Source organism: Artemia franciscana, chromosome 17 (assembly GCF_032884065.1).
Source record: "Artemia franciscana chromosome 17, ASM3288406v1, whole genome shotgun sequence".
Lineage (NCBI taxonomy): Eukaryota > Metazoa > Arthropoda > Branchiopoda > Anostraca > Artemiidae > Artemia > Artemia franciscana.
Window position 1 is genome coordinate 13,927,708 of NC_088879.1, and position 14,627 is coordinate 13,942,334.

General features: G+C 34.5%; 1 protein-coding gene across 1 annotated transcript in view; it reads left to right on the forward strand.

Moving 5' to 3' along the window:
• Positions 1-1,046: 1,046 nt before the first annotated feature.
• The window catches only part of LOC136037890 (bromodomain adjacent to zinc finger domain protein 2B-like), a 152,001-nt gene continuing 138,420 nt past the window's right edge, over positions 1,047-14,627 (forward strand). The window contains 1 exon segment of the mRNA XM_065720745.1: positions 1,047-1,386. The gene's annotated coding sequence lies outside the window, so the exon portion shown is untranslated.

The following is a 14,627-nucleotide window of genomic DNA, read 5'->3' on the forward strand; positions in this document are numbered from 1 at the left end:
CAAGAACAGTGTCTTTAAAAATTAAAATATTAATGAAGAGCCGTAAATTTAATTTAAGGACAACCGAACTTAAATCCCCCTTTTAATTTAAAAAAAGACTGGGCTGTATATAGTAATTTATTCAACAAAATATATTTGAAAAATATATTGTGAAAAATATTAATTCAACAAAAATATGGAATACTGCACGTCCTATATTCAATGGTGCTCATAGCATAGGGACCAGCATGGCTTAAGCCCAATAAAAAACCTAATGTTATGCAAGATTTTGGATCTGTATTAATCAAATTCCCCTCCCGATCCGTCTCGAAATTTGAAAATGATTTATTACAAATTATTGTTTACGTGATTGTTTGAGTATCGACTAAATTGAATGGCAATCACATTAATTGTTTATTTTAATAAAATTAACGGCAAACTAATTAATTTAAATTACTGTTGTTAAGACGATTAATCTATAAGAATTTTTAAGATTTTTGTTTTATTCTATTTTAATAGACAAAGTTTCAGCGAAAAAGCCATATAAATACTTCAAATCACGTAAGTTATTTCGATTATTTGTGTTTTGAAGATCAAAATGTTTACGAAAATACTTAATTAAAAAAGCACTGTAACCTTTAGGATGAAATCTAGTTTGGACTTAACTTTACAGTATTTACACATATTCCGCTTTTCATTTTTTATCTTAACTTGTGATTTTTAAGCATTGTGACATTTTTATTTAATTTCTTCTCACGATGACGATTAAAATGAATATAAATATGTCATATGCTATTCATCCTGACACTAATATACAACTCTCATAGGGAAAAGGGACTCCCTTCTAAAAAACTAACTCCCTCCTATTTAACCCAAAAACCTCATTAACGCTACAAACCACTTATTTATTTCAATTCTACACTTTTCAAGGATCAAAATGATTACAAAAACATATTAATTAGACAATTAATACTAAAAATTAGGATCAAATCTAGTTTGGATAAATGCTATTCAGAATCGTGACGTCATCAGATGCTTTTCAAACGGTTTCTCATGGAAACGACAACACAGACGCCAGGTGATGGTGTCCTCTGATTCCAGTCATCCTAAACTGCCTACTATTTTCACTATTTAGCCTACATTCAGTGATTAAAATATAGTGAAATATATCTTATTTAATTCCCTATTTAACAAGGAATTGATTGATATAATTATTTGTGGTGGTTTTCATTGATTAAGTGACGATTTTTGGATTTTAATTATTTTGCATTATTACTTTTGGTGAGAAGGCTCCTTTGTTCTGTCACGTTGTGTCTTGTTTTGGGTTTTACAACCCGAAATTTGGGCAGTGCTACCTTGAGTATTTATGGATTTATTTGTAAATAAAGGATATTAAATATTTATAAGGTGAGCCTTTTTATTTTTTAAGTATTTGATAAATAGGTTAGATTTTGATATTTATTTTATTGGGTAGGCCTAATTAATAAAGGAAGCATAAGGATTAAAGTATACTAACGAGAGAGAGAGAGAGAGAGAGAGAAAAAAAAATATTTATGTCTCGTTAGTTTCGCAATTAGCCTTGCCAATTTTTAAGTCTGTATTGTCGTGTAGCCTACTCTTTTAAATGGCCTAAACTTTTCCCTGAGCCTAGGCCTATATTGTTCCTAGACTAATGCTTGTTTGTAGGCTGTATCGTCTTTAATTTTTTTTAGGCTTAATTTATGAAGGAAATATGGGTAGTGTGTTTGCCTCCTTGGCGGTAGGAATCCGAGTGTATGTGCCTGAAAGTATATGAAACTTGTCTATTTATGAGGAAAGCTCCCAATTTTTCTTGATTTTACTCTTTTTCAGTTAGATATTATAGGATGTTTTTTTTAATTTGACACCCTTTCTCGTAGGCCTAGCCTTATTGGCGATAATTCACGTTATTTAGGGGGGAGGGGCAAATGTATTTTTCAAAAATTTGGGAGTTTTTTTTTGTCTTTTTTTTTATTGTTCTGTGAAAATACCAAAAAATGTGCTTTTAATAAATACCAAAATAGTGGTATTTTTCAAAACCTTGTAGGGCGATATAGGGGGTATTTATTACCTTCTAGGCTAAACTAGGCACTTCTGTTATTGTCTGTTGTCATATATGGCATAATGACATGATACATTAGCTTATGCATTAGTCTGTATCATTTATCTAATTTATTTTATAGCCATTTTACTTTGTGTAATTGTACTATTAGTTTTGCATTCGGCATAATCACGTTGGTCTAGCTTAGGCTAGGTCATTTATCGTAATGCAAGCATCTAAATATGGTAAATAGTTCATTTTTTATGGTGAGGCTCAACCCACCTCGGAAATATGGAGACTTGGCACCATTCCATGGTATCCAGTAGGTCTGCGCTTTCAAACTTTTTTAGACAGGCTTCTACCCGAAAGTACAAAGTTAATTGTTTTATCATTATAGCGTACAAGGAATATTCGGCTCCCCCTGCAGTAGTGAAATTGTAAGCCTAGGCATCATTGCGGATGCCCACGATACTGGTGATGGGTCCTATCTCAATAGCATGAAGTACAAAAGCATGATTCTCATCATATTGATAACTGTACTTATTTGACCATTGCTAGTATTATAGGAAATATTTCTAATTGGATTGTATTTTGAATAATTGACAGACTCAATCACACATGCATAGGGCGCTTTGGACTTGCTTCCCCTGAAATATGTAATTATGTGTTTTCACCCATAATTAACTATGTGTCGCCCTATGGCTTGCCCCCCTGCCGTTGAAATAAATTCATGCGTTTGCACCTGCAAAGATCACAATGAATTGTGAAATTTTTGTTTATTTAATAAATTATTTTAAAACTTAAGCTCTGAAGTAGTTGTAAATTAGCATCTTCTCAACGACCCGAAATATAGCCTAAGTCCATATAACCCCAAATCATAAGAGTATCTAACCTACCTTTGAAATTAGAAAAAAACTTATGGATACTATACAAAGGTTTCCCTAGGGTGGGGGGCCTAGGGTTGAACCTCCTTCTCTAGACAGGCAACAAAATTACATAAAAACCCTCGCTTTCTGTCAACTCAAAAAATTACATAAAAATGCTCTCTGGTAACTCAAAAAATTAAACGGCCTACGATTACTCTTGTTGTCATAGCCCTTCGTAATCTCTTTGCTCTCTTCCCTAGTTTCTTTGCCCCGCCCCTCATGTGGTTTACCCCCCCCCCCCCCCTGTGGATGAAAAACATTGAAACCATTTCGATCATTAAAAAAAGCGTTTTTAAACATAAATTCAAAATTACGTGAATTACATGTTTAAGCGTAAATCCCGGTCATTAAGGGAAATAAGTTGGATGGAATGATCTAAAATTGTTCCTTCCCATGTAAAACTTCAGCATTTTGATAAAAGCAAGAAGATGATCAGGACCATACCTTGATTTCCATTACCCTCGCTGATAGGAACGTAATTTGAATTTTTCTTTTGGTTGAGCCAAGAACACAAGGAAAGGACAGGGTATTTTTGGAACCTGTCCCCCACCTTTGTATGGTAAGGGGCAATCTTTTTTTTTGTGTCTTAGAACAACGTATTTAATGTTGGATAGTTTCAATGTTGTCTTTTCTTAGGTCAGAACGGTAAAGGACTAATGAGGTAAAAACAAGGGAAAGAAAAAACACCAATATACTGTACATCCGGGTTCAACAAGCTTTTTTGGCTGCGTATCGAAACCAGCCAAAATTCAAATATGACAATAACGTTCGGCAATGGTGTAATTTGCTATGCGGCAGGGGCAACTAACCCCCCCAGACCTCAATCACTCCAGACTCTCCCCACCCCTCTAGTCCTCAGTTTGCCTCCCGTCCTAACTACAGTCCCCCCCAGCTGAAATTCAGTTTCTGCAAAAAAAATCGTGACAAAACTAAGATTAGCCTGCATAATTTAAGCATCCAGAGGAACAGGTCACTTTTCTTTAGTATATATTGGTTCCAATTTCACCTCCCCCCACGGGGAGGGGGTGAACTACGCCACTAACGTTTGGGTTTGATGATTTCATCTTAAAACAGTTTTTAGTTCATATACTTTCATCGGCTACAATTCTAATTAGGTCACTAGATGACGAATCATTATTTTTTGGTCGTATCTTCAACTTCTGAACTGTTGTAGCTAATACTAGAATTTCTTTTATCCTCCTAAAATAAGTTCAGACCCCCCTCACTATATAGTCCCCCCCTTATAGAAGTGTACGTTTGCAAGAAATGATCGGTTCGAGAAAATATAGGCAAATTGTCTTTACGAAATATACAAATATGAATGATTTACTCGAATTTACTATATTTGGTCATGGTTGTATCCCAGTATCGTACACATCGACCGATGAATTCTAGAAAATTTATTAGATTCATTAATATTTATAGAATTTATAGTATAAATTGTTGAGCATCTTGTGGACAAAACGTAAAATGTGTCAACTTCATTGCTAGAGAAGTAAAAAAAAAAAAAATGATTGAAAATAGTATGCAATTTGACAAAATATAGAAACATGCTCAAAATTGTTCTCAGCTTAGTGGTATTTTAACAAATAGTCTATTTTAGTCAATAGGTGAATATAGCTGTTTGACACTGGTGCTAATTGGGGTGGGCGTTTACCCCCCAAGGTGTTTTAAACCCCCTACATTTCGATTTTTTTTATTGTCATTGAAAAATTCCCCTTCTTGTTATTTTCTTTGAAAAAAGTGCCCCGCCTAGACATTGAAAAATACGTGCCCCCCTACATTTTTAGAATTGGCACAACTGCTTTTTGGTTGTCTTAAAACAAACATTTTTTAAAATAAAAGATTAAAAAATTATAGTCGAGGGAAAGTTCCTGAATTACAGAAAAAAAAAATAAAAGTGACAAACACCGAACTCCTTTGACACGTTTTATTTGCTCATTGTTGCTTGTTTTCATGTGAAGTGTCAGCTACACTCTCGAACACATAAACAAGAGGGCAAGATTCGACCCGTCATTTTAAAATTTAATTAGAATTGAATAATTTGATGAAAAATCATTTATTTATGAATAAATACATCCTTGAAAACGAAATACAACATATCTTTATGTTACCCCCCCCTTACAAAATTTTATAGTTAAGAATTTTAAAATGTTAACACATTGTTAGGTGGGCACGTTTTAGGCATAACCCCTAGGAAATATTTTCTTCTTGGTCTGGATGGCCAGAGTCTCTTTTTCCAACAAAGTTTTTGGTCTTAATTTATTTATTAGTATATGCTCTAAAATAATAGAATAAAGTACTCTCATAGGCATGTACGCAGAAAATCGTCATAACGTCCAATCACCGCTCTTTTATTATACTAATAAAAGAGCGGTGAATGTACTATACAGATACTCACATTGGGAGAAGGTGTTCATCAAAAACCTCCCCCCCCCAAAAAAAAGAGGTGAACCTTATGAGAAATACAGGAAAACATGAGACAATCCGATGAGTTCGGGCCTGGCACCTGTATACATTTTTGAGTGACCAAACATCAAAAACATCATAAGAGAGACGGGCAAAGGCTAGAAATTTGTTATTTTTTGCCAAATTTGCTGCGGTGGGGGGGGGGGGGGGGGTGCTAAAGTTGAAGGAGGTCGTAAGTAAGGGTTTAAGGGGAATTCGTACTTTTTAAGAGGGTGTAAAGAGGGAGGCTTTGAATAGATTGGGATTGAAGAGAAGCTTGTGTAGCTGTGTTGGCCTCAGGCGGCTTGGTGGTACAGTGAGTTGTAGCAGTAGTCGTAGTTTTGAAAATATGATTTGGAGAAATAGTCTTAAAGAATACCTTCGACACAGGCATGCTCCAAGAAATTGGTTTCGTTGTTAGTACTGTACTAACAAACCAAAATTTAGAAGCCTAAGAATAGCAAGAACAAGTTTAATTTGATAATTAATTGGAAGGTTAAGAAAATTTAGAGTTTCAGGGAGCGAAAAGGGTCCCAAGTCCCTCTCCCTAGGAACACGTCGGCTTTAACGCAACCCACTACGCCCCCTCCCATTATGCAAATTCAAGGACTTCCTCCAGGAAATATGGAACATTGTTTGTTTTCAACACAATATGTCTGATAATTTTTTGAAATTATGTCGTTGTTTTTTTTTTCAAAATAACAGAAGGTGTTATCAAAGGAATGCATTTTGTTTCTTTTTATATGCTACTACTGCTACCAACAACTCAAAACTTAGGGGCCAAAAGAATCTGCGCACGCTCCTCCTCCACCCCAATCTATTCAAATATTCACCTAGCTTCTCCCAGGAAGTTCAAATTTATATTAAGTAGTTTGTTAAGTCTCCCATTCCGTCTGGGGACAACCTGCTTTTTGCGTGACCCCAGGTCCGCCTATACAAACCTTGAAAGGTAATTTTAAAATAACTTGAAGTCTTTTTTTCAATTTTAGGAAATGAACGAAACTACAGTTTGTTATTCTTTTTTATTGCAAACCATAACGTCATTGAATGCCTCTTGATCTTCAAAATGCTTTTAAAGTCGAGGCCCAATATTTTAGTTAAACAACTTCATTATAGTGAATTTTGCCTATTTATTTCTAAATTAGTCTTGCAAATTATTAAGAACGACACAATTTTATTTATCTTCAACAGCGTTTATGCATATCTGGCCATAATTTGTTTGGCAAACAATGCAGTGTTAACGTATTTACGAAGAGCCTTAATAGTAATACATTGACTGTTTTGGATCTAAGCCAAACTAACTTCAATAAGTAATTCAGCGTTTGTTTTTTAAGAATAAGTCCAATTTATGAAATGCCTTGCAGAAGTTTGTCCAGCGTATTCTTCACGACTCGCGTCAAACTCATTTTTAAATTCTATTTTTTTTGGGGGGGGGGGGCTTTGGGTGGTCTGGTGTTAAAAAAGGAATAGGAAGGTTTTTTAAATGCAGTTTTGCATGGTAAATTAAAAGCTAATCTTTTTTCAGTACCCAAAATTATGCATAACAATTTGTGATTTTTTGAGGGATTTTCGGACAAAAAAAAGAAAACAAAGCGAAGTGTATGGGACAATTCTCTATTGCAGTTGTGTAGGCTAAATTCATCAGGAATGTTTTTTTCAGAATCCTTAATTTTGTGTTATGATTTTTTAAATATTTTCTGGTTGAATTACTGGTGTTTAAAGAAAACAAATTGCAGCCAATTGTTGGTAACAGAAAAACGCTGATTTTATTTTTTTAATTAAGTGTAGAAAATTATGTTATATATGAACCCCAAAAATTCTAGAAAAATACAATTTTGGTTTCTCAGTGTATAAGGCCATTCTCAGGCCATTTTGTAAAATTCAGCTCACTCTTATTTTAAATTGAAACAAGAAAAGATAAATTTGATTATCTAAGAAAATTCTAATGCAGCTTCGAAATGGTTAATTAAAAAAATTGAGAAGGTTAGTTCTAAGACTCAGTTTTGGTGAAAGGATTTTCTGGATTTTTGCTTTCAGACGAAAAAACTAATGTATTAATAATTATATCTTTGGATTTAGCATACAAAACTGCATCAAAATTGTTATTCAGTGTTAAATTTCCTATTTTAGAAAATCCGAAGTATTTCAAGTTGTCGCAAAGAATTTCACGCAAAAACTTTTGCGGTAGGAAAATTCTGACTTGATTATCAAATTCGACGGAAAAGTTCCTCTGGAATGGCTAGTTCACCCCCGCAGTCACCGTGGGAGGGGCTGCAAGTCACAAACTTTGACCTGTGTTTACATATAGTAATGGTTACTGGGAAGTGTGCAGACGTTTTCAGGGAGATTTTTTTTTGTTTAGGGGGGAGAGTTGAGGGGGAGGGGTTACTTGGGAGGATATTTCCATGGAGAAACTTCTCGTGGGGGAAGAGAATTTCAATGAAGGGGACGCAGGATTTTCTAGCATTATTTGAAAAAACAACGAAAAAATAAATATGAAAAGTTTTTTTCTACTGAAAGTAAGGAGCAGCATTAAAACTTAAACGAACAAAAATTATTACGCATATGAGGGGGTTTACCTTCTCGTTATACCTCACTCTTTACGGCTACAAGTATTTTTAGTAATTTCAACTATTTATTCTACGACCTTTGTGATTCAGAGGTCATTCTTAAGGAACTGGGACAAAATCTAAGCTTTAGTGTAAAGAGCGAGGTAACGACGAGGGTGGGTTTAACCCCCTAATATTCGTAATAAAAACATACTAATATAGAGGTTCGTTACGTAAGTTAATTCGTAAGTTACGTATATTTTTTACCAATGAAGACGTTTGTAAAAAAATAAAAGTTCTAGTTACTTTTTTAATCAATCAAAAACTTGGAGGGCAACTAGGCCTAATTCCTCGCTCCTTTTTCTCAAAATCTTCTGATTAATTGCAATTAATTAATATGCAAATTTCGTTTTAATTATTTATGTGCGGAGAGCCAAGATCAAAACATGCATTAATTCAAAAACGTCCAGAAATTAAATAAAAAAAGCAAGTTTTTTTAAATGAAAGTAAGGAGCAACAACAAAACTTAAAACGAACAGAAATTACTCCGTATATGAAAGGAGTTTTTCCTCCTCAACGCCCCGCTCTTTACGCTAAAGTTTCTTACTGTTTTAAAATAGAGTTAAGAGAAGTGTCAAATTTTAGCGTAAAGAGCGGGGCGTTGAGGAGGAAAAGCCCATTTCATATACGGAGTAATTTCTGTTCGTTTTAAGTTTTAATGCTGCTCCTTACTTTCATTTACTGAAAAGTTCAATGACCCAAATTAATTGAACAAAGAAGGTACTGAACTGATAATCGAGCCAGGTTTATGATTCAATCAGGCTCGAGTTTAATCCAAAGTTTGCAAAAATTGAGCAGGCTCTACTAGGTAGTCTGAGATTTCAAATTGAAAATTTGGAGGAGAGAATTGGTCGAATAGAAAAAAAGCTTGATAATTATGATCAAGAGTCCATGCTTGATAGCCTTGTATTTCATGGGGTAAAGTAGTTTCCTGGTGTAGACACTCATACGACAATATCTAACAATATAAATAGCAAAATGTCTGTGCTGGGCCCTTTACTTTATTTAGTTTACGTGAACATGATGCGCGTTTATCTAAAGGATAAATATATTACTAACATTATTGCTAACAAAATTTCCAAAATCCGCAGATAATTTGATAGCAAAAGCTCGTATTACTTTCAAAAGATTAGAGATGTTTACAAGTGTAAGTTTGCTGTGTGTGAATGTAAAGAAAATTTTTTACTGACATTCTGTAGAGTGGGTGATTCTGTTGATGTAAGTAGTAAAGTTCTATTTGGTGAAAAGCCTATTTTACAAGTTATATCACTGCGGTACCTCGGTTTCCATAATGCTTCTAATCTATCGTAGAAGCATCATAGCGACATTATCTCCACCAAAGTTGCACGTGGAGTTGGCATCGTCAAAAGATTGAAGCATATTCTGCCGGAAAGTATTCTTCGCACGATATATTTTGTAATAATCTACCCATATATCATACGGATGTTTAGTCTGGGGAAGCAATTTTTATGTAAATTACAAGCTAAATGGCTTTCTCATAGTTTTGATCGGACGATTTTGCTAAGAAAAAGGGGATGGGAGAGGAGGCCTAGTTACCTCCCAATTTTTGGTTACTAAAACAGACAACTAGATTTGTTTTATTTTTTTTGCAAACGTTTTTGTTAGTAACAAACATAGGTACCTTACGAATTAACTTATGTAACGAACTTATATATTTGTGTATTTATATTACGTATATGAGGGGGTTTGCCCCCTCGTCAATCCCTCGTTCTTACACTAAAACTTTAATTTTGTCCCAAATCTTTCAGAATGACCCTTGAATCACAAAGGCCGTAGAATAACTAGTTAGAGTTACTAAAAATACTTTAGCGTAAAGAGCAAAGTATTGTGGAAGAGACGAACCCCCTTATATAAGTAATATTTTACGTTCGTTTTTAAATTTTAATGTTTATCATTACTTCCAGTAGAAAAAAAATCTCATTGTCTTTTTTTAAATGATGCTAGAAAGTCCTGCGACCCCTTCATGGAAATTCTCTTCCCTTATGAAAAATTGCTCCATGGAAAGATCCTCCCACGTAACCTGCCCCCCCTCCCGACCCACCCTAACCCCAACACAAAAAAGCCCCCCTGAAAACGTCTGTACATTTCATAATTAACAACTACTATGTGTAAACAATGGTCAAAGCTTATAAGTTGCCACCCCTCCCCCGGGAACTGTGGTGGATTTAGTCATTCACAAAGACATAGTTATTAGGTTTTTTGACTAAGTTAAACAGAATGGCTATTTCAAAATTTTGATCCGGTGACCTTGGAGAAAAATGTGCGTTGGAGGGGGCCTCGGTGCCCTCCAAGTTTTTGGGCACTTAAAAAGGACACTAGAACTTTTAATTTACGTTAGAATGAACCCTCTTGCGACATACTAGGACAACTAGGTCGATACGATCACCCCTGAGGAAAAAACAACAACAAAAAAACAAAAAATACGTACCCGTTATCTGTCTTCTGGCAAAAATACAAAATTCCACCTTTTTTATGATAGGGGCTTGAAACTTCTACAGCAGGGTTCTCGGATACGCTGACTCTGATGATGTGATTTTGTTAAGATTTTGTGACTTTTAGAGGGTATTTCCGCCTATTTTCTAAAATAAGGCACCGTTTCTCAGGCTCGTAACCTTTGACCGGTAAGACTAAACTTGATGAAACTTATATATTTAAAATCAGCATTAAAATGCAATTCTTTTGATGTAACTGTTTGTACCAAAACTTCGGTTTTTAGAGTTTTGGTTACTATTGAGCCTGGTAGCTCCTTACTGCAGTTTGTTACCACGAACTGTTTGAAAATGTAACTTGTAAATGAATAAAAGTAAAATATTCTACTATAACGTTGAGATAGAACTTACCAATGTCTCAGGTTTTCCTGTCCCTTATTTGTTCTCGTTTTTTTTTTCTGCCCATTGTGAAAATTCAAATGCTAAACTGTTATCTGACTTGTAACCAACCAAATTCCAATGGTCAGCTGTTACCAATTAGACATGTGAAAAATTTAAATTCCCTTTAAATCCGGTCGTAATATCTCAATTAAGTCAACAGAGTTTAAATATTCTGGTACAACCCTCAAGAGAGCAATTAAGCCAATGAGAAAGGAGGAAATCTCGGTATGTATTTCAATGCTATCTTAATAGAATTAGCTTTCAACCTAGGAGATTGACCTTAAGGAAAGAGAAATCAATTGTATATCTCGTGTGTAATTTAGTGTCACTATTCGGCTGTTATGTGGCAGCGCAGCCAAAAAAGTGAAAAAACTTTCTAAAGCACGATTTTTGGAGCCCAAATAGGCTGCAGATGCATCGAGAAATGTGCCGATTTGAAGAATTCGAACTTAAAAACAACTAAAAAAAAAGTCCCGAAATGGTGCAAATGTATTCGATAACACTAGTACAATCTATTTTTGTGTATAATAACTCTTTCAAAACTGACTTGTGATGAGTATGGGTTAAAAAGTACTAGTTGCTCAAGACAAGGGATGCATAATTGAATTTTTTTCAGGGGATGGGGCGGTATTATTAAAAAAAGAAATTGCTCAGAGGTTAAGCAAAATCTACGATTTGTTTTGGAGGGGGACTTTGCAAGCTCCTTTCTTACTGCCTTAGCCTATAAGTACATTTCGGGCATTCGGCATATCTTATTTGTTTTCATTCGGCATATCTTATTTGTTTTCTAAATAATCTAATAAGTTATCTAAAGTTCTTAAATCCTACATCAGTGACATCATTAGTCTATCACAAGACTTTCTGTCTTCACATTTTTTTATTTATTTATTTAGGGAATGGGATTAAAAATAAGACAGTCTTTCAAAACAACTTTGAAAAAAGTGTCAAAATTTTAGGAATTATAAGGAAAATACAAGGAAGAATTGGAAGTATCATAAAGATTGCAACATCTATGGAAGGGGGGCGAGCTTCTGTCAAAAGACCTGCTGGGGAGATTCTAGGATGAAGACTATGTCTTGGAAGTTTATAAACTGTTAAACCAGAAATCATTTGATAATTAGAATAAGAAAAATAAAGTATATTATCGTTGAATTTAGTAACTTTTTTGTCATTAATCCATAATTCTATGAGTATTGATTTGTTACAAGGATCCAGTGAAAAGTAGGATTTAGCAGCTGATCAGCCTCCCTCCACGCAAAAGATTAAAGGGTAAACATAATCTGACAGCAAAGAAAAAAAAATGCAAGAGCTGAAGATTGTAATAAAACCCTTGTTTAATAAAATGTAAATTCTGTTTTCATGTAAATTTTTTCCATGATCATTTTTTTCAGAATCTTTGCTCGAATGGATTATTTCACTCTTTCTCTTGACTTCAAATAAGTGTCCTTATCCGGATCTTAGATGTGCTCTAGCGCAAATATTTTTAAGAGTAAGATTTGAACGAAACTATGTAAAGAAATTGTCCTTTTTAATGCTGTAAACTGTCGGTGACTTGTTTTTTTGGTTTTTTAAGCGAGGGGGATGATGCCAGGTCTTCGAATTGTAAACTGCATTATCTTAGACAGTGCTATTGAGCTGATAAAAACCTCGAATCCGTCGTTTTATCGCTAATTAACTAATTGACAAAGTTTACACCAACGAGAAAAGATAAGAATAATCACTATGGGAAAAATTAAGCATATTTTATCTTGTCAAAGTTCTACTAAAAATTACTGTCCAGAGTTAGTTTGAAAATATTTTCAACCTTACAAATGATGTTTGTGAAGTCCTTTATAACTTTCATATATCAAATCGATCCCAAGAGGGCGCCCAGATTCCGCCAAGAGGTTCACATCTTAGAACGCCGCATAAGCCGCACAGTTCTGCCATGCTTGGCACGTGCCACCTGTTTTGCGTGATTTCCGGACGCCCCCCTCGACCGAGCCGGTCAAAGCTCAATTCACAAAATTTTAAACGACGCAAGGTTAACTTGACAATTTTATACCGACAGAAAATTAAAAAAAACGCAAAAATTGATACAAAAAAACTCAGCAAAAACAGAATTTTATTGTCAGACAACTCGTAGTGGAAAATTCTTTATGGAATGCTTTGCCATGGCGGATGAACGAAAGAAGGTCCAGAAGGGCGTGTATGTCAGTAAATATTTGTTCTGAGTTTATTTTGGAGGTGGGGGCTAGATGATGATAAGGGTATCCCTGATTCCGATGGTAGTGATGACTACTATAACGATTCCCTCAATATAATGGCTTCTAGAAAGGGGAAAACCGGACATTAGACATCATGACAACAAATACATGAGGGACGAAGGCCCGAATGTAGATGCAGAGCGGCTGCTATAAATGAAAGCTGACTCTCTTTTATATATATATATATATATATATATATATATATATATATAATTTCTCTAACTACTTGTTTTAATTCTGTCTAATTGCTGTGGGACTCAACTTCAACGTAAGTTTAAACGCTGTCACAGTCAAATCCTTTTTCTCTCTTCTAAATTTCACATGGAAAATGTAAAGAAATGGAGCAGTATAGAAAGATCCCCATTTCCTTTGTTTTCCAATCGATTTTCAACACTTGAGATCTCAGAAAACATTTTTCGGTTTGAAGAAAGGATACTGGGGATCTAGCCAATGTTTTTTAGTTTAATATATGGACAATAAAAACTATTGGTCTAAAATAATTTTCTGGCGTAATGCCAAACAGGCGAAGGTTTGGCATTCCAAATTTTGTATTTGAGTAGATAAGGGCGAGAAAAATTTTTATACTTAATTTTTTATACTTTTTTATTATTTGCTTGACACTCCCCTCTTCGTGACAAAAAGTACTTAATTTTCTGCCATATTTACTGTACTACTTCTCGTATTAGTGTTAAAAACACTGGACGAAAGTCTTTCCGCATTTGAGTCCCTCTCCCGAAAAGCCTTGGCGCCTAGCACCCAATTTAAGATCTTTGCTGCTATTCTGGAAAAAATCTTGCGATTGTTTTTATCCTTAAAACTAAAATGATGTTCGACTTGCGATTTATCTTACGATGTTCGACTTGTGAAAATCTGACTTGCGATGTTCGACAAAATTCGACATTCGACTTGCGAAAAATAATCTTGTGATTGTTTTATCCTTAAAACTAAAATTGGGTTCGACTTGCAATTTATCTTGTGATGTTCGATTTGTGAAAATCCGACTTGTGGTGTTCGACAAAATTCGACTTGCGAAAAAAAAAAATCTTGGAGTTGTTTTTATCCTTAAAACTAAAGTGATGTTCGACTTCTTTTTTTTCAGAACGTCGACTGGCATTTTATCTTGTGCCAATTACTGAATTTTCAATTTACACCCATATGATATAGTGTCACAAATGTGAAGAAAGCTATACAAATTAATACATATTAGTTTTATATATTAATACATATTATAAAATATTAATTAACGCATATTAATTAATACATATAGCTTTTCTTGTTTGATAAATACATGAACCTGTGGTCAGCCAAGGTTTGAATTTGTTCCCTTTCTGTTTAGGCTAAAACGACATCTTAATGAGCTCTCCACATGTTTCATAAAGTACCCTAACCCGTCCCCCAGCTTTTCAGGTGGCATGTTTGACTTGCTTTAGTTTGTTACCCTATTTTATACCTAACCATCGTTTCAAGGG